The sequence below is a fragment of the Delphinapterus leucas genome, chromosome 8 (genome assembly GCF_059928025.1).
Source record: "Delphinapterus leucas isolate spDelLeu-1000000601 "Yukka" chromosome 8, BTC_Dleu_Yukka2, whole genome shotgun sequence".
In the NCBI taxonomy this organism is placed as follows: Eukaryota; Metazoa; Chordata; class Mammalia; order Artiodactyla; family Monodontidae; genus Delphinapterus; species Delphinapterus leucas.
The window spans coordinates 65795397-65817582 of NC_143136.1; the positions used below are offsets into that span (position 1 = coordinate 65795397).

Consider the following 22186-nt stretch of genomic DNA (forward strand, 5'->3'; position numbering starts at 1 on the left):
AATTAAGTTTCTGGAGATTGTTTTATTTAATTACAAAGGCAGTTTACTAGATAAACTACTTGCTGATTGAGTTTCTAGACTCAAGCCTGCTGAACAAAGCCAAATGAGTCATCAGTTAAAAACCGGTGATTCAGATGCCAAGACCTTTGTGACGGGTACATACTCTAAGCCATATACTTCTACATTTTGAACTTTTAAAAACATGAACATCCCTTATCTAACGTTATCTTTTTTTTCTACATTGGGGATGAGCAGACCTTCGTCCTCGTCCTGACTCTGCTTTACACAGCTCTGTCATCTTGGACAAAGTCACCCTCTAGATGACACTTCAGTTTCCATATTTGCGAATTGAGAGGTCTGACTTAGATTTCCTCTAAGCTCCAGTCACTGTAGAGTAGTATTTTTAAATGGGATTAGTGAGTTGTAGTGTGTAGATTTAACACACACACATACACAAAGACAGTGATGGTAGACTAGAAGAGAGAACCTCCTGTGAGCATTACTTAACAATAAGAATATATATTGTTTGTGAAACTTTGTTTCAAATATAAGTGAACATGTATATACTCAGCCACAGTGTACAACATAGTTTGCACTGTGGGTCATGGCCAAAAACTGTGAGAACTTCTCTAGAATCTTACCCATGTTTCCCGCTCTGTTTATAATGGTTGGTTTGCAAACGAAAACTTAACGCCTGTTCCCATTACAGAATTTTAATTGTCACAGCCTTAAAAACACCATGTCCCCAAACAGTAAGCCTCAAAACAAACCCAACACAAACCAGGATAATTCATGCCTGGAATATGTATGATATAGGGTTTTTTGATTAACCTAAATGTAGTCATGGAAAAGCAGAATGTGTTCAAGGCACTAAATAGTATTTTGCCCTGTTAAGGTGAGGTGCATTTTTAAGTATTTGCTGCATCCTAAAAGTCTGATTAGTGGTTAAATTTTAATGTTGACTTTGCTGCACCCTGTTCCTTTCAGAATAATGAGTCTGATCATTGCCATCTGAGATTTGCATATTAAATCAAGATGATTAATAATTGTTGAGCCTCAGTAGATAGTAATTAATGTAGTCTTCTTAAAGTATTCAAATAGGCTTTTTATTTCTAAGCTATAAAATAGGTTTTAGCACTGTTGGTCTTGGAAAATTTCAATTAGGAAAAATTGTTTTAATATAGCCATTTGCATGCAGACCATTTGAACCAAGGTCTGTATGCACTATAATTTTTGGCATCTTATTAAAATATTACCTCTGGATTCATGGGTATAGTCCTTGAGATTTTCTTATAAGTGAAACTGATATGTTGCTGTACCTTGAACTTCCTCTCAAATGGCACCTAAGATCTAGTTGCTCTGTGCTTCATTCTTCTCTTTGGAAAAATAATATTAATTATGGTATTAAAGTTATTCAATTATGCGATTGGTTTTATAACCCTCTGCATTTCATAAGAACTGTGCTTTTTGAGGAAACCAACCTGTGTGGTAACATGTCAAACACTAAGATAATTTTTAAAAGTTAGGAATAATTATGAAAAATTAAATAAAGTTTGATAAATGTAAAAGAACAGAAGCATGTAAAATGTGTTTCAATGTTGTATATGATGTTATTAAGAATAATTTCATTCAGCATTAGTCAGTTTATGAATCAAATTAATATCACTTGATTGGATAGGTATTCGATATTGCTTTCGTGTCATTTGGAATTAGATTCAGCTGCTAATAATAGCGACCTGAACACAGTAGCTCAAACTTTCAAGTTGTTATGCTTTCACTTCATGGAAGGCCAAGATAGACATCCAGGACTGGTCCAGTGGCTGCACAAAGTCAGTGGATATCCACCCAGATCCTTCGTCCTCCTCTGTTACTTCTGACTTCCAACCAGAAGTTCACATTATAGTCCAGGACGGTTGTTGGAGTGCTAATATCCAAATTCAAGGCAACAGAAAGAAGGGAAGATGCAAATTCTCCCTTTCCAGGCATCTGCAAGGAAGTTCCATTAGCATTTCTTACCTTTATTTAGTCAAAACTAGTCACACCCCTACCTATGAGGAAAACTGAGTAAATATGGTTTTTCAGTTGGGCGGATAACCCGGGATTCTCGTGAAAAGAAAAAAAGTGAGACTGAATATTAGAACACATACATTTCCTCTTTTGTTCCAAATAATGGACCCATTTGGGTTTTTTTTTATTTTTTCAAAAAGCAGTCTCACTAGCACGTAATACTGAAGGGTTTATGAAATAGTCATTTATAGACACTGTGCTCTTTATTCAGAACAAGTTAAACATATTCTGGTAGTATTACTGGTTCAGAAGAGCTATTTAAATTAACTTTTTAGACCAGAAAAGAACTTAGAGATCACCATCTAAATTCTGTGTTTTCTAGGTGGGATAACTGGCGCCAGGGTAAGCTGAGTGACCTGCTCAGGGTCTCATAAGTGACAAGAGTAAGAGCCAGGACAGAAATATAGGTTTCTTAAGGTTCCTACTAGTACTCTTCCTACTACATGATGGCATAAAAATTGCTGAAAAGATTCCCTTAGAAGGGGAATGCCTGTCACCACTACTCTGCTGATAGCAAGTTCTGGTTCTTACCATCTATTCCTGGGTTTAGGGCTACCAAGTACTCCATAGAGTACTTAACTTGTTCTGCATGTTTTGATGCATCAATGCCCTGGTTCACTTTGTTCCCTCTGCCTGATTAATAATGATAATAACAGCAGTCATCATAGGCATTTATTAAGGTCTTACTGTTTCAGATACAGTTCTGAAGAGTTTATATTTGTTGATTCGTTTAATTCTCCATCATCCTTTTCATACTCATCTTACAGATGAGTAAATTGAAATGCCCAATTAAGTAATTTGACCAAGGTGACACAGCTTCTAAGTCTTGAAGTCAGGATTAAAAAGAAGGTATCCTGGCTCAGACAGTCCAGCCTTGAGAAATGCACATTCAACCATGTACTTCTGCAGAATTCTGACTTATCTTTCTTGTACTAGCTCCAACCCACTTCTACTTCCTTGTGTTTCTAAAGTACTTTTGAAATACTTCCATTCAAGTAATTATATCATCCTTTGAATTATGGTAATTTGCATATAAGTCTTAAAGGCTATTAACCTATTAAGAGTAGAAATTTTCCTGGTCAGTGTCAAATAGTTCTTTGTGCTGGTGACTCCAAAGTTACTATTTCCAACCCAGGCTAATGGATTGAGTTCTAGAACAACATGGCTAACTATTTATTGGACCTGTATACTTTATGTCTCCAGGCATCTCAGACACATGATGACCAAAACTGGAACTATCATTTTTCCTCCCTTGTTTAAGCCTCATCCTTCTAGTTTTCCTGCCATAAGAAATTATGAGAGCATTTCTTGGTTGACCAAGTCAGATACCTGAAAGTAGTCCTTGATTCTCATCTCTTTCCTAGGGTCCCACATTCCAGTGTCAATTCTAACTTTTCATTATCTCTCAGATATGACCACACCTCTACATCATGATATACTACAGTTTCACATTCATTTGCCAGCTGATCTCTGTGTCGTAAATTCACCCTCTGCACAGTGGGAGACCTGAGCTTTACAAAATACAGATTTGATCATTTTCCTGCTTAAATCAATTCACAGTCATTGCATCTACCTTCTTCTCCAGCCCCCTTTCTCTCCACTTTATTTTTTCAAGGACATAGTTCCTTTAAATATAATGGAAATGGTGAATATTTCCCAAGTGAATTAGTGTCAGTGTCTAGGGTCTATAGCTCTGCACAGATATTCTCTATAGAGAGTACTACAATAGGAGTACCAAAGGTTGGACCAAAGGTAATGACAATGTAATGATTATAAATGAAAATGGTGGAGGCTTTGGATTTATTGACAGCCTACAATACCCTTCAAGAGATAGAGAACTAAAAACTGAGCCATCTGCTCCTGGTGTTTACAATGTAAACAGCAAGTAGATAACGTAAAAATCAATTAGAGCCAAATTAGCAAGTAAGTTACTAAGAACCCTGGTCAGGGCTAAATCGGAGAGGCCTACAGATGAAATTGTGGTTTAAGCATAGGTTTCTCAACTCAGCAAGGTTGACATTTGGGCCATATAATTCTTTACTGTAGGAGGCTTTCCTGTTAGCAGCCTTCCTAGACTCTTCCTACCAGATGTCCATAACAAACACTCCTCCCTCTTATTGAGTGAGGAGTTAATCATAAAAACTGTACTTCTAAAGCAGAAACTGATACACCATTGTAAAGCAATTATATTCCAATAAAGATGTTTAAAAAAAAACACAAAAAAACTGTACTTCTTTTGGTGGAGACAATACAAATATAATTTGGTGAATGTTTGCCTAAAGGTGTGTTGTTTATTCAAAGTTGAAGCAAAGTATAAATGAGCCTCTGGGTGGTGTTGGCTATTCTGCCGTATTGTACATGATGAACAACATCTGGTGTCCTTTATATTGACAGTAAAGTAATTGTCATGAAATTGTTTTCTTATTTTAGGATTCTGTTCAAACAGAATGATTAGAGGATTTTTGTGTTTTTGTTTGCATTCATTATTCTTCAGTTCTCTTGCATTCTAAAAGTTAGTTTTTCTCTAACAAATGAGGTGGAGAGAATCCTCGACTATTGAAGCACTGAAATCATACATTAATTCTGAAAAAGCCCCACAAATTCTTGCTGACTTTTTAAATAGCTCATTGTGTGAAGCCTACTTATTCCCTGTTTATGGTTTTCAATTTCTCTTTACAGTAGGATTATGCTGTTTGAAAGAAGAGTAGAAAGTATTATTGAATTACTCCACTGCTTTAAAGAACTTATTGAATGAAAAAAATTAGTGAAAATGTTACTCATTAAATGCCAAGGCTGTTTTTAAAAGGGACAACATTACTTAGGAACACGTGGGGAAAAAAATCCATTTGAAATGAATGATTTTTACAACAGTTTTCATGACTGTATTTTGAAATGGATTCTACCTCTTGAAGAATTTGATTCTTGTATATGAATATTGCTAAATACTCTTCCAGAATGGGAATAATTGAAGTCATGTGTAGTCAAAGAAGAGAATAAAAATTCATGACATTGCTCTTGTCAGTAGGCAACATTTTAACAAGTTGTAGATTAAGAGATACAACTTAGTCCTGAAAAATACACAAGCAAGTTATGTCATGAAAGATAACAACTCCGAGCCTTGCTGTTTCTAACTTTATATACATATGTGTTCAGTATCCCAGCTTGTAAGGCTAATATAGACCATGTTTTCTCATTAATGAATGTTCAGTGGACAAAAGAATGAAATAAGTGGATGTGACCACTATGGCAGCTATGTTACAGTGTAAATGGAACATAGACCCTAACTGCAAGAAATTTTAGGAGAAAATTCTGCAAAACAAGGGGCTGTTAATGAAAGCCAAATCATCAGATATTCAGGAAAGATATATATATATATAGTTTAGATACTGATCAGTTATTTCCAATAAACAATGAATGAAGTTTTAGAATAAGTATGCTCTGTATATATGTTTTATTTATCTCAAAATGTGCATAGGCAATTAGAAATAATTTAAATTTAACTGAATATTGTGATTTTTTTATTTCCTAACTTTGGGAACCCTGAGAGGTGAGTAGGGAAGAATTGCCATGTTGAGAGAACCACTAATTTAGGCCAAGATCAAATAATATAGCATTCTTATGATTATTTAAATTACTTGATTATTAGTCTTTATATTTCTCATAATCACAATATTCCTGTATGTCCCAGACTTTCCTGAGGATGAAAAACTACAAATACTTTATTTTGAAATATATTAAAAATGTAACTTTAAAAGAAAATTTAATTTTGAAGTATTTTAATCACTTAGCAAAACTGCCCTGTCTAAAATTAGCCTGTTCTTATCATAACCTAGTTTCCACACAGTGAGTAAGAAGTAATTTTCCCTTATTAAACAAGAATATTGGTTGACAGCAAGAGAAATAAACGTTGGCGATCTCAAGCCAAAGGGAGATTTATTGAAAGATTCTGGATCCTCACACAGTCACTGGAAGGCTTTGGGTATCTGGACGAGCTGACTGGGGAAATGAGCAGACCAGCAGGAGGGCTAGAGGCTGTTCGGCAGATTCATCTGGCCAGGACAGAACTGCTGGATGATTCTGCCGGAATTGGACTCTACTGTAGTTGCACAAAGGAATTCCAGCTAGACCTTTCTTCATTTTGGCTTCACTCATTCCAGGATCCAAGTAAAGGGAAAGTTAATCCATTCGGATTAGTTTAGGAGATGCGGCCTTGCCATACTAACAAGAGTAGAAAGGAAGGATAATTCACCTTAGATTTCCACAGCAAGAGGTAGGGCTTGAGTTCCATCACCACTACTCCCAAGGGGAGATCCTTGTTCACCCCAGTGAAGAAGGAAGATTGGCTGCTGGATATAAATATAAATATATATACATATACACACATATGCATAGACACACCTATAATTTACTTTGGGGTTTAAAAATGAAGCAGATTAATATCTGATTATGCAAGATTGATCAGGTATGTGCAGTCAGACATTGAGTGACTGAATGGTTAGAATAGATATACCTTATATACTTGAAGCAAAGGAAGGCATTTTACCTCAAGTAGTATAACGATTAAATAAAGTATCATTTTACATTTGAGTTTAAGTAAAGTACCATTTTACATTTGAGTTTAAGTCATCTGGTGGCAATGGATGTCCCTCCTCCCCAAGGTAATAGATAATTTGTGGTGCTTTTCTAATTTGTGAAGTTATCATTCTGTGGTTCAGAGAATTCCCAAGTGATTTATACCCAACTATGCCTATTCTCTAATTTGATAAGTGAACTATGAAGTAGTATATTATGAAAAGATAACATAAGTGTGAATGGTAATGCACTAAAAGTAAGTTATATTAAAAAGAAGCAGTTAAAGTTGAGGGCATGGCATTTTGTCTTTTTTATCATTGAATTCCCAGATCTTATGCAGTATCTGACATAAAGTGGTTATTCATACTCTATATTGGTGCTCCAAGAAAAGAAAAAGAAATAAAAGGAGAAAAAATTGTCATTATTTCCAGAAGATATGATCATCTATTCAGAAAGCATAATTGACAAACTGTTAGAAATGAAAATTAAAGATCATAGGATATAAAGTCCAATCAGTAGCAATTACCAACTAGAATGTATGTGTTTTTAAAATAGGACCTCATTTACAATAGCAACATAAAACTATACAGTGTCTAGAATTAATTCATTAATTTAAGTAGTAATATACAAATCCTTACGTAGAAAAATTTAAACTCTAATAAGGGACATATAAAATTATCTAACCTCTTCAGATGGGAAGACGAATATTATAAAGGTATAAATCCTTCATAAATTATTCAGTGTGTCAATTGGCTTTTTGGAAAAATTGATAAAGTAGAAGACTAAACGATCATGTATAGGTAAGTTAACCTCAAGTAGAGAGAAAAGGAGAGGACGTGTCTCAATATGGATGAAAACATACTATAAGAAATCTTTGTGGGAGGAGAGGTGAAGAAGCCTATATGAAGCAAGACTTTCAGAACATTAAAATAAGGCCAATTAAAGATACCTGTTCAATGAAGAAAAGATACCACTGACAAAGTTAATGATAGAATAGAAGATACTTGCAATTCTGAAACTGAGGTATTACAGTCTAGTTTATACGGGAACACCTGCTAATCAACCAGTAAAAGGCAACAATCATAATAGAAAAATTGGAAAAAGGATAAGAACAAAGAATTCACATAAGAAGAAATCCAGAAAGTGAGTAGGCATACAAAGAGATGCTCAGCATCATTATTGACCAGAGCAATGGTAACTCAGTTTGAAAAGTGATAGGTTTTTCACCTCTTAGCCTGATAAAAGTTAAAAAACTGAATAATGCCATATGTTGGTGTGGACGTAGACATATAGAACCTTCTCTGGTGGGAGAATAGAAAAGTGCAGCCATTCTGGAGAGGAAATTGGCATTACTTAGTCCAATTATGTATATATGTAACCTAGGACCCAACAATTATGCTCCGTACCTCGGGAGATTGCCAAAGAATTCTTACACAGCTCCATAAAGGGACGCATACAAAGTTGTTCATGACAACGTTATTTTGTGGTGGTGACAGAAGTGAGTTTAATGAGGAAATAATCAAGTTCAATCTAGGAGGAGCTTTAGCAATATTTTCACATGTTACCTATTTTGGTAAGATTTACAAAAGTAAGATATTTTAACTATCGATATTATCATGATTTTCCCTGCTATCAAGTAGTGTTGGAGTAGCCATGACCATATCTGGTTTGTAGCAAAGAGGAGTTGAGTTGGAGATACATTTAATTTGAGTTTATTTGTGGGGTTTACAGTTACTTCCATGTACAGTTATCACACACACTCTTATAAAAACACTAGGTATATAGAATAGGTGCCATGTTCAGCTCTTTAATCTTGCCAGAGAAGCTTCCCAGTAACTGAAATTGTGATTACTTTGGTATTTTTCAACAGTTACATGTTTTGTTTTGTTTTTTTACTGGTCACATTTCATAGATGTCATATTTGATACACAGATGCCAACTTGGAATTTTCTTTTATTTACTCTGCCTATTATAAAGCTTCCCAAATTACATGAAATAGGTACAATGAAATTCCAAAATATATCCTTAATATATATTTTGGGTTTCTTGAGAAACCCAATTACAAATGAGGTACAAGATATTTATCCACAAACACAATAAAGCTCAAATATGACAGTTTAATCGCAATTTAGAAAGATATATAAGAATACTCTAAGTTAAAAATTACACATTAAATATATATAATATATGTATATATATGAAAGGCACTTTCTTTTTCATCTTTAACTTTTTATATTAAAGTACTGAGAGAAAATTTAGATATAAAATTAGTGGAATATGAAACAAAAATTGTAAAAAGCAAGGAAATCATTATATATTAACATTGAACAATGAAATATAGCAAGCATTTTGTCATATCAGAAGCAAAAGTAAGAAACAGTATTTCACTAAAAGGAAGAGGTGAATTTCTAATAGAAGTATTAAATAGTCTCTTGGATTGTTTGATAATCCAGTTAAAGAAGAGTGAATCATATAAATATGTTGGGGAAAAAATACTTAAATTTCTTTCTGGTTGGCCACGAAATACCCAAACACATGAGATAACATGAAATTCATTGTATATTACTACGTTGAGGACGTCGATGACAAAGTGGTTAGTGAGTGTTGTCAATTCAGAATATATAAGATTAGCCGTTGAACAAGGACACTCAAATGCTCTGGTATCTTAAAGCTCAAATATGAAAGGAACTTGGTGGAGGTTTTCCCAAATCTGACAGTAATACTAAAAATGTACGTGCCATTACCAAGACACATTCCAATTAGTTATACTAAAGGAAAGACTAAATTGCCTCTGTTTCCCTCATTAAAAAATTGTTACCCTGTGTAGAGATGGTCAACGAGAATGAAGCCAAAAATGGAGGAAAAGTATTAAAAGAGGTGTACTAGGGAGTTAAATCATTAAATTTTGGAATTTATGGTGTTTGTGGTATTGGTTAGTTTTTTTTTAATGGAAATATATTTAATTTCTGTATCTAATTTGTATTTGTAATTTGCATTTTTTCCCTCAATCCTCCTGCTAAAAAATTGTATAGGCTACAGGCTTAAATAACCTGGATCTGTCTCTGGGTCCCCAGAGAGGTAGGGGGGCCTAGATGGCACCCAAGTGTTCTCACTAAGAGAGCAGATAGGTAAAATGTCTGATAATATACATTGGAATATTAGAAGTAGTTAGAAGCACATATTAGATGTACTTATTGTAACACAGATGGATCTTATAATCATAGTGCTTAGTTTAAAATAAATAGAAACGGAATGATGTGTATAACACAAAATTTATAGAAATTTAAGATACTTGCATCCAAGGTAATGTTCAATTTTTAAGAAAACATAACAGAAAGATGCACAGTAAACCCATTAGGATGGTTGCGTATGGATGAGAATGGGAATGGGAAGGGGGCTGGAGTAAACAGGACTGGCATACCGGGCTGAATAAAGAAAAAAATAATAATAAAGAGAGGCTTTGCATGGCCAGTGGTGACGATGGGCATGATCTGGGGAGATTAACTCTCCAAACCTGAGGTTAAAACAAAAAATTTATGGAATGCAGTGATGGTTGATATTATGCACAGTACAGCTAAATTATGATTTAATCTTTACAAGCTTTGTGCAAACTTTTAAAAAATTTAAATTAGAATAGCCTGAGATTAGATAAATCCAGGAATAGACTCTAAAGAGCTTATGAAGTTATACATTTCAGAGTCCATGGAAGGACAAAGCCAGAGATGATTTTTTTTTTTTTTTTTTTTGCGGTACGCGGGCCTCTCACCGCCGTGGCCTCTCCTGTTGCGGAGCACAGGCTCCAGACGCGCAGGCTCAGCAGCCATGGCTCACGGGGCCAGCCGCTCCGCGGCATGTGGGATCTTTCCGGACCGGGACACGAACCCGTGTCCCATGAATTGGCAGGTGGACTCTCAACCACTGCGCCACCAGGGAAGCCCCAGAGATGATTTTTTTATTGTTTAGAAAATCTGAGTGTGGAGAAGACGATCAAGCTAGGGACAAACCTAAAAAATGACAAAAGACAGCTCCTGGACCATAGTAGGCGCTTAACAGTCTTACAAATAAAGAGTGCCAAGGCAGAGGACTTATCGGGGCTACAAGTCATAGTACAGACCACCCAACCTCTACTAATCTTCCCTCCTTGACCAAAATCTTCCTTCCAGAGTCCAGGTCAGGTGCCTTTTCCATATATTCTCATTACTGTCATATGATAGATGGATTCCAATTGTTTGCCTTCCCATATTCCCCAATAGACTGTAGGTCCCAGAGGACAAGGACCAAGGCTGCCTATTTTGTATTTGTGTCCCCAGAACCTGGTATTGTGTCTGACACTTAGTAATCAGTTTAAAAATATTTGTTGAACAGTAAGTAAAATGGAATGGACATATTAAAGGAATATTAACATCATATGATTTCACACATGTAACAATTATTATTTGTATAACCTATTGGGAGGTGATCTTAAAATCAGGATTACCTTCAGTTTGTCTTAATAATTTGACCAATAAGGAATTCGTAATATTTAGGTCTTCTTGCTTTAGTCTTTTGTAGCTTAGTAAAGAAAAATCCCCAAAGCACATCCTGTTAATTCTGCTGACAGTTTATTGTGATGGCATTTAAAAATAAATTTTAATACAAATAATTTGAAAATACTTTAACTGATGGCTGGTCATTTAAGATTCATTTTCTAATTTTCAGTTATTGAAGGCTCTTTCAAAATAAGGCTACTTTGAAAATAGTAATATTTATACAACAGTGTGCACTAAGGTCTTCATGGACAGTGTTTTCTACATAACAGAGAAGAAAATTCCATCTTCTTTTTTTGAAACCTGAGAACAATTACCTTAATAATAAAACTCAAATGTTACAGGGTGAAATAAGTAAAAATTAAATAAGATTAAAGGAAATCTAGTTTGTATACATAATGATGGATTCAAGAAAATATATAAACTGGAATTCATTCATGCATTTTATTCTACATCGTCTTAAAATCCATGATACAGAATTATTATTGCTTTGTATAGTCATTCATTTTTGTAGAGTCAGTTTTTCCTTTTATATACACAGACACATACCCATTCCGATGTTCTTCATTTCTCTCTGTATTTCCACTCTTCTTCCCTTAGGATCTTTTCCTTCTGCCTAGAAACTTCCTTTAATGTTTAATGTATATTTTCATATGGTGATGAATTCTCTCAGTTTGTGTTTTCTGAGAAAAGTTTTTAAATTTCACATTCATCTTTTTAAACTTTCCATGAAGTACAATATACTTACAGAAAAGTACATATATCCTAAATATATAGTTCCATGAATTTCTCCAAACTAAACAAACCACTCAACCAGCAATGGGGTAAAAACACAGAACTGTTCACTCTAGAAGGATATTTTTATACCTTCTAATGTTCTGGATTGTCAGTGACCACGAGACTACAAAACCAAGTGGCAGGTCTACTTTGTTCTAAGCACAATTACAGACTAAGGATACACTGCTCTCTAGGATCATATAATCTTAAAGATTCCTAGAGACACCTAATTCTAACAATCAGTCAAGTGAAGCTATATATTTATGGGCTATAGTTCGATGATGACACATATTAGTTCATCTAACCCATCTTGTAAGGGAAGGCTCCTTAGTACCAGCTAGATGTGAGGAATTACTAGGATATGCACAAGATAAATCCACAATGAAGATAGGCAGTTAAATGGTAAAGTGTACTATATTTAGTGACTACTGATGACATTGTAAGAAATTATATAAAGTTCAAAGCAAATTGAGGAAATAGAGGATTGCATATAGATTCATAAAGGCTGTCTTAATTCTAGTCTCCTTACTGCCTACTTAAGTGAAAAATTTTTGGTTAATTTTTAAATTTCAGATAACGAAACAAATAATATGGCCATCACCTAAATCCCTAAACATAATGGGTTACAACCACTGGTTTTACTGAACCGTGACCTGGCAAAGAGGAAGATAAAGCAACAGAGGTAGAACAATTGACAATTTGAAAATTCGTACAATTTTCAAAAATGATAAACTGATAGGAAGTGTTAGAGGTTCTTCCCAAATTAGAGCTAAAATTATGTATTTATTTTGATCAAAATTAGATATATCAAGACAGCAAATTAAAAGATTAGTCAAAGGGTTTTTATAGACATTTTATTGCATATTAAATGCAATGCCAAGCAGTATTTGAATATAACCCATGGTGCTTCCAGCCTGCACCTGAAGCTGGGAATCTTTAGTTATCTGAGGTCCCAGGCTAGAAGACTCCCTGGGATGTCATTTAAGCAAGATGTAGGATTCCCAAAGAGTAGCAATGTCATTATGATTAAATCTTAAGGATTTAAGATTTAAGTTCTGCCTATGTTTATTTTGGTACTGCTGTGCAACCATAACGTCTGTCTTTCAGCAAAGCACACAGTAGCTGTGGTACACCTAGACAAATGATGATCAAGACAGTTAGTCTTATATGCTCCCATAAAAAGGAAAGTATTACAAAGGAATGCCTTGTAAGGATCTTAGGTCCTTTTTGATAACTTCTAGGCTGTCTCAAAAGTAGGATGAGCACATATCGAAGTTTGCCCAGAACAGTCCCAATTTATGTCTTGGTGTCTGATGTGATGTAGCATTTATTCTTGACAAAAAATCTTGCTTCGCAACATAAATGCCATGGTCATCCTGCCATGAATGGAACACAATTTGTACAGCCAGGGCATATCTGTCTATTGCCTTCCTCCAGTGATGTTATCAGGTGTTCACGTATCAGCAAAATGAACGTCTATTGAGAGACCTTCTAATTACAATTCAGGGAGCAGCCAGGAATGGACTCAAACCTGGTTTAGTTACTGCTTTTTTCCCTATACTCTCCAGATTCAGTCCTCCAGCAGCTTTCACTTTCTTATCTAAATAGTAGAGCTACTGGATGATTAATGTACACTTCCTCTTATCTTGGAGTGTTTCAGCTTCATCTTCCTTGTCGCTGACAGGTAGGATTTGTATGATCTAGGTATTCCTCTCATGTACTGCAGCTGGGTATAGGAAGGATCCAAGTGTTTCCTTTGGTGCCAAGATGTAGAGCAGAACTTCCAGACTCATCTGAAGTTTTGTAGTTCTGATAAAAGAGAGCTTATATCATAACAGTTCGTACTGGAAGTAAAGGTTGCCTCTCGCATCTCCTGATGATGACTTTCTCTTTTATCATGGGATTTTAGATTTTATGAGTAGAAAAATTGTAAAGGGGATGTCACTGAACATAGATGAGGGTTTTAAAATGCCATGGTGGCAACAGAGGACTTTCGTTATAAGAAATGGTTAATTAAGTGTATCCCTGACTATTATCAGGTGTTTAGAAGTCAGTAAAATGAGAATTTCTGAGTCAGATAGATTTCCTTCATCGCAGTGTTACCCCACAGTTTCTAAAGTAATACAGAAACCAAAAGAGAGCCTTTTATAGCTTAACTGCATCATCATATAATAATGCATTAATTTAACAACTTAAAAAAATACTTGGTATGCTTAACACTACCGAGTGAGCTAAATTACCCTTATTCTAAAAGAAAACACATATGAATCCCTTATAGATGAATTTTTTAGCCTACTTAGTCATAATGATCTCAAGTATAATTAGGACTCAGACATTGTGACTCCAGTCCAATTCTGTGTTTATAAGTTGTAAGCTTATTCCTTACCCAAGAGGGCACATTTATAAAAATTACCCTCCCAAGCATAATAACTTAAAAATTGTTCAGCATTTCTAATGGATCTCCTGTTTATCAAAGCGATGCTATTTTTTACTATGCAAAATATTTTTATGTATTAATTATAACCCATTTAAATTAAAGTAGCTCAGTTTTGTAGGTCTGTTATCACTTAGGTACATTCTAAATAATGGCAATGTATTTACTTGATAAAATAAAATTACTGATACATTGTTAACTTTACATAATATTAGTGTAATTTTATACCTGTGTTGTCTCTTTTTTTTTAAATGAACTTTTTATCTTGGAATTGTTTTAGGTTTATGAAAAATTATGCAGGTAGTACAGAGTTCCCATGTACTCCATACCCAGTTTCCCCTATTAATAACAATTTACATTTTTATGGTATATATCTTGCAATTAATGAAACCATAATGATACATTGTTATTATTAAGTAATAATACTTTACTCAGATTGCCCTAGGTTTTCGCCACTGTCTTTTTTTCTCATCCAAGATCCTGCCCAGGATACCAGCATTACATTTAGCCATCGTGTCTCCTTAGACATCTGTAGGCTGTCACAGTTCCTCAGACTTCACTTGTTTTTGATAACTGATGATTTGAAGGAGTACTGGTCAGGTATTTTGTAGAATGTCCCTGACTTGGGGTTTTCTGATGTTTTTCTCATGATTAGGATCAAAGTTTTGAATTTTGGGGAGGACGACTATACAAGTAAAGCACCATTCTCATCATATATCAAGAGAACATATCATCCACATGAGTTATCACTGTTGATGTGAGGTATGATTTATTTTCAATTGCCCTTTAAAATGCTTGTGTATGGATTCCATGGTGTCTTGAGAAGGCTTTAAAAATGAATGGTACTCGAGGGCTTCCCTGGTGGCGCGGTGATTGGGGGTCCGCCTGCCGATGCAGGGGATACAGGGTCGTGCCCTGGTCCGGGAGGATCCCACATGCTGCGGAGTGGCTGGGCCCGTGAGCCATGGCCGCTGAGCCTGCGCGTCCAGGGCCTGTGCTCCGCAGCGGGAGGGGCCGCAGCAGTGAGAGGCCCGCGTACCGCAAAAAAAAAAGAATGGTACTCCAGCTAAAATTTTACCTGTGAGAAAATATCACTGTCTGTTTCCAGACAAGTGACATTTTCAAAGCAATTTTTCATTTGACAACAGTGAGATCAATATAACATCCTATTTTACTTATTTTTACATTTGCCCACTGTCTGAAATAATTTAGATTTGACCAAAGTTGATTCAGATCTTCAAAATGGTTTATTGGATCTATTTTAATTTTATATAAATTTAAGTAAGCTATAGGTAAGAGACTCAGTGATGGAATATAAACTAGAGCCTGAGTTTATTATAGAATTATGAACATGTAATTATTCTCCTGTTCCTTGAAATGAGGAAATATCATATCTTTAATTGTCTAATCACAAAGAAATAAGAAATTCAAATATTACCTGATCTCTACAAGAAATGTTGAAACTTGTCAAATGAAACTAACTGCTAAAGTATTCCATAGGAAATATTTTAATAGAATAATTCTATTTTTAAATATATATTACATGGGTAGGACAAAGTATGCTGATAATCATTACAAAAGCCCATTTCTTATTACAAAATTACTTGGACATGATATACACATATCCTACCTGAACCACAATAGAGTTGACACTCTGGCATTAATAAATCAATTGGGAACTGCCATTTAGAGTTCCAGTATTAGGCACCTTCCGTGGGGCTAAGGTAACAGAGGCCACTGAGACCTTTACCAGCATAAGATAATGGGCACAGACCACATTTTTTCCCTTTTCCACATTTAAGTAAAAACTGGTGTTGGGGTTCACTTCATTGATTTCTGGGAGATTCCCAGTTTGGACTGTAAACATCTAGGGGAACCCACACCCATCTCACTCTCAGAGATTATCCCTATGTGAGGGGCTTCATAGGACCCTGAGGACTAAAGGAATCCCCCAAAGCAGCTTTGTCATGGCTGCTGCTGATACATGACTACAAGAATACAGTTTTTGGAACAGTATGTTCAGAGCCATAGAAGGTACCCAGAGTCCCTAGAACTTTCTAGAGACTGATATTTCTTTGCTTGAAGGAAAGGATCATTCCTGTACTCTGTTCAGAGACTCCATTAATGATACTTAAATGCTTCTCAGAAGATGAACCAAGTGGTAGAATTCACTTCCTTTTGAGCCTGTACAGAAATACCACTTCAATTAGAAAAAAGAAAAAAAAGAAAAAAACATCTTAATGATAGCTCTTGAACCACATAATTTCATCTAAATAAAAAATTATCTCACAGATGTTGATATAAAGTTCAAGGCAGCAAAGGCAAAATAATGGGAATTTACTTAGACAAAGGAAACTCAGCAGCCATCTAAATCTCTGAGCAATGAAGATTCATTCTGGGGATATTTGTAGTGTTTAACATTATGTTTTACAAAGTAACTGGTTCTGTTGTAAATGCTTCAGTGTCTTTTAGGCTCAGATAGGTTGCATAACTTGGATATACAAGATCACATAACTAGTAACTAGTAAACCCAGGATTCAAACTCTAGGATTTCTGGCTCCTGAACTTGCACTTGAATCATGTCTCTAAATCAGATCTCTGCTTGTGTTGTGCATATATGTGAACTATGTTTCTTGTTTAAAAGGCTAATAAATTTCTATAAATTGAAATATCCTCAAGTTTATTGTAATTAGTAGATCTTAATTACAAATGTATGATGTAAATGACCAAAGCAAGGAATTCAAATGGAAACATGAGACAAGTTAATAATATTAATGGCACCATATATGGTTACTATGTGTAAAATTCTCCTAAACACTTTATGTACACTTAACCATGCCAACCCTAACCACTCTTGGAGGCAGTGATTATTAACGCCATTTTCAAACTAGGAAACTGAGGCTCAGAGAAATTAAGTCATCTGTAAAGGGTCAATAGGTATAAAATGTGGAACGTGGATTGTGATGGGAAAGGTCAAGATGATGACTGATCTGTGAGCTACTGAAACCAGTTTGAGTTTTTCTGTATTGAATACAAGTGCACTTCATGGTATATATTATGAAGGATTTTGTCCATTTTACATTTTTGGAAATTGAGCCATATTTTCAATGTCTTGCAGAAACTCAAATTTGAAGAGAAACTGGAGAAACTTATGTAAAATGAAAAAAATTTTTTAAGTGTGTACATTGCTAAATATTTAGCATTCATAAATTAATACATACCTTTAGTTCTTAAGCTGATAAACATGTTTCTTTTAATATCTTTGTCTTCTTTTTTTGCAGCGCTGTCATTTATTCCTAAAAGTTGAAAGATCAGCTTTTTTTCAATTGAGGAATAATTGACATATAACATTATATTAATTTCAGGTGTACAACATAATAATTTGATATTTGGGGTTCCTGTCTTAATAGAGATGAAGTAATATGACATGAATGATGCTTAAATGTTGAGAATTAAAAATAAAAATTAATATGGTGAAGAACTTGCTTTGTTTTTTTTGTTGTCTTGGACTTTGTAGCCGGAAGGGAGCTAAGGGACCAAGGGTATTTTTGTTAGTCTCTCTCCCTTTTACCCTATTACACTCTCCTTTCCTGTTCAGTTTGTTTATCATCTTCCTTCTCTCGTTCAACCTTTTTCATTTCCTCCTTTTTTCCCCTCATTCCAAATCTTCTTTCTTTAACTGAGCATAATATAGATTCCCAGTTCCAAAAATGTGTTGTTTTTATTGAATGGAATTTATGTTTATCTTTTCAATTTTAAAATGGAGACTTTAAACTTTTATATTTTACATTCCTACTACATACTCTTCAAATAAAACAAAATCCCAAAACTTTTGTGTGCTTTTAATTGCATTTGATTTATCTTATTGAATAATAAAACCTGGTCATTAATTTATATGTATTCATCTGCTGTTTTTGATTTAGTGCATTTGTTGCTTTAAAAATGGTTCTTAAAAGGGGAATCACATCAATATTTTATGCTTTTTTAAAGTAGATAAACTTAAACCCTCCCTCAAAAGTTTTATTTCAGCATTACTTGGATAAGCCCTGGCAGCTGTAGTTTTTAAGTTATGCAGATGATTCTTTTATACACCCAGGTTGGGAACCGAAACAGAGTATATACCTTCATTCTGACATACATTTTTTGGCAGCAATAGGGAAAAATGACACTTAGCTGCCTTTTTTTTTTTTTTTTTTGGCTGCATTGGGTCTTTGTTGCTGTGTGCGAGCTGTCTCTAGTTGCAGTGAGAGGGGGCTACTCTTCGTTGCGGCACGTGGGCTTCTCATTGCGGTGGCTTCTCTTGTTGTGGAGCACGGGCTATAGGCGTGCGGGCTTCAGTAGTTGTGGCACGCGGGCTCAGTAGTTGTGGTGCATGGACTCTAGAGTGCAGGCTCAGTAGTTGTGGCTCCAGGGCTTAGCTGCTCTGCAGCATGTGGGATCTTCCTGGACCAGGGATCGAACCCAGGTCCCTTGCATTGGCAGGCGGACTCTTAACCACTGCGCCACCAGGGAAGTCCTTAGCCACCTTTTTACTGTTACCTAAGTGAAAAGAGCTTTTAAAATAGTAGTATTTAAGAAAATAGTAGGGAATAAGACTCATTAATTTTATAATATGGGTTCTTGATATTGTTTAACATGATGCCAGTATCCATACCTAGTTATGGAAGAATTGGTGTGAGATTCAATGAAAATTGATACCATTGGAAATCATACATTCAGCAAGCCAACCATAGGTGGCACCTAATAAAGCTTTCTGTATTCATCTAAGCAAAGAAAGTAGAAGAGACATTCCTTACCCTGTGGGAGTTTGCAGTGTGACACATTGGTCCCTTGAAAGGAAGATATTAATAAAATAAATTTCAGATTGTCTCCAATTTACCCTAAAGAGAACAAAACAATGGATCTAATATATGGATTTTTTTCAAAATCTTGTCTTTCTTATTGGAATTCTAAATTTTCACTAGAATCGACCTTTTTAATTGAACCTCTTTTGTATTTTCAAGATGACTCTTGATTAATTTTCTTCTATCTTTTTAAAATTATTATTTTCTCTTTTCCATTTGCTGCTCCCTCTTTTGGAAGCTCAAATGAGACTGATGTTGGGACTCCCTGGATTATTCTATATCTCCTGAATTTTATTTTGAGCTTTGCTTTGCTCTTTTGCACTACTTTTTAGGAGAATTTTTTGACACAAATCCACAGTATAGGACTCCGTTAATTTTTACATATGTACGTACCCATGTGACCATCACACAGATCAAGATACAGAACATTTCCACACCTTAGAATGCTCACTTATGCCCCTTCATGGTAAAGTACCCTTGAAAGGTAACTAAAATTCTGACTTCTAGTTCTTTTCAGCAAACATTCTATTGAAATTTTTATTTTGACCATCATGCCTCTAATTATTAGGAATTTTTGTTGTTTTGATACCTCTTTTTTTTTTTTTTGTAGCCTATTCTTTTCTGTAATAGATTCTCTATCCTCTCAGGTTTCTCTGGGAATACTAATTTTAAACTCTTAATATTCCCCTATGTTTGCTTTTTCCTTTTTTCTAGAGTTAGGAGTTTGGTCTGTTCGTCTTAGTCCTTCAGTTTCATGTTTGGTAGTCTTTGATTACCAATTTATCCTTAATTATCTATTAATAGTGATAAATGAAAGGCTATGCTGTTGTTGGTCAGGATTTCTCCTGCCTTTATGTAGGCCTGTTTTCCAAACAAATACTCCCTTGAAAGAGGGATGACGGCAAGCTCTCTGTGTGTGTCTGGTGTGTTGATAGGCTGGCTTCCTTTTAGGATGTATGGGCAAGAAGAAGAGTCCACCTTTCCCCAGTCTCCACTCTGCTTTCAGCTAAAATGGAAATGGACACCCTAAGGGTCTTATCTCAGTTAATTCAAAGATTAACTTTTTGGTTTTAGCCTGGGGATAAATTCTGCTGCTTTATACTTGAATATAGAGGGAGTAGTGGGAAATGTGACCTGCAAGTTGTTAAGTCGACAATCCTTGGGTTAGTCAGCTTGTTTTCTGACATACTTGCCCTGTGTGCCAACTCTATGACTTCTGTGCTGGGAAGAAGTATTTCTTTCTCTGTTCTGACATTCTCAGATGAGTGTTTTAACCTGTGCCTTCTGCTCTGATCTCTTCACTGGGGTAACCCCATCTGCTATCTCTTCTTCAGATTTGTGAAAACTGTTTAGTGTCTTTTTTGGTGTTCAATGATGTCATGAAACTGTTCCCTACTGTGCATCTTTGTTTTCAGTGCAGTGGGAATTTGGAAGTCAAGGGGTGGTAAACACATGGGTCAAGACCATTGTCATGAACTGGAAGCTGACATTGCTTTGACTGGAAAAGATGTATGAGATAAAAATAGGTAGATGATAGACAGAGAGAGAGAGAGAGAGAAATGCATACATACATAGATAATAGCTAGAAAATAAGAGCTCAGAATAAATATTTTCATACCTATTATTAACTGTAAGAAATCCTAGATACAAGGATAATACCTTCAGTTTTTATTTTCAGAAGCTAAGTATCTTCTATTATGAGATTAATGGTAGGTCGGCAAAATAGTCATGAGAACACAAAAATATTGTCTTCATGTGCAATATTGTGATCTTACTCTGAAGAAGATGCAGTCGTAGTGATATTAATAAGTGGAAACATGGTAATTTTCAGAATTGTAAACTAAACATGGAAAGAATAAACAGAGGCTGATTTCATTAAATATATTAAATCTGGTCAAATAAATTTAAGTGCTTCTTTTTAAAGTACCTTTTTTTGGATAAAAAAGCATGACATTTTTATTGTTAAAATTTGAAAAATAAGTATAAATAAATTAATAAAAATAACTCATAAGCCCTCAGCTAGGAATGACCTTCATTAAATATATAGTGTATTTAATTTCAGAGTTTCTTTCTATACATTTTAAAAAATTAAGATGAATATAAATATATGTTTGTGTACATGTACCCTGTATTCTATTAATTATCCTTTATAAGATTTTTAAAATTTATTAAATAGTCTTTAAAAGCACTCTTGAAATGCCACTCAGTTTTTCATTGTATGTTTATTTTCATTTAATGAAACCCTGACTGTTAGACTTTTGTATTGATTACAGTTTTTCGATATTATAAAAACATTGCAGTAAACATCTTCATAAATGTTTGAGGACATCTGAGATTATTGCTTTTGGTTACATTCCTAGAAGGGAGGTTATTTGGCCATAAAAATGAATCAACATATTTGAGGCTTTTGATAGATATTGCAAAATTACCCTCAAAATTTGGTACACATTATTTTTTCCCATCATCCAGACAGGAAGCAGTGATTTCCCCTCTACCCTCCAAACTAGAGGATGATTATGGAATCTGACTGGAGTCTCTTCAACTTAACTTTTCAAGGCCCTGATGTTAAGCAGGTGCTTAGTGTCTTCCTTCAATTTAGCCTGAGGAAAATATGTCCCAGTGGTACCACTGACTTGAATCACCCACCATCCCTGCTATTTCCATATACTATAGTTACTCAGAAACTGTATATTGAGAATGTGCATGAGAAAGGAGAAGAAAAAGAGGGAAAAAGAGAATAAGAATATTGAAAGAGTGGAGCTGGTGACTGGACATCTGAGTTCATGACATCTACTTACCTGGATTTCTGTCAAATAATTCTTGAAAGAGGTGACACCTTCATTTGAATGTAAGATGTACAAAAATACCAGTTCTTCAGCCATCTCTTCCCGCAGGAGACCGTGTATGTGTACACTGAAAGTCAGTTGACACAAGTAACCCCTCCTCGCCTTTGTGATTTCCAAAAG

At 35.0% G+C, this 22186-nt stretch overlaps 1 protein-coding gene across 1 annotated transcript in view; it reads left to right on the plus strand.

Annotated features, from left to right (window-relative positions):
• Positions 1-22186, plus strand: part of SCN9A (sodium voltage-gated channel alpha subunit 9) — a 151026-nt gene that overhangs the window by 38894 nt on the left and 89946 nt on the right. Inside the window, exon 2 of the mRNA XM_089916738.1 lies at positions 15032-15138. The gene's annotated coding sequence lies outside the window, so the exon portion shown is untranslated. The remainder of the gene's footprint in view (positions 1-15031; positions 15139-22186) is intronic.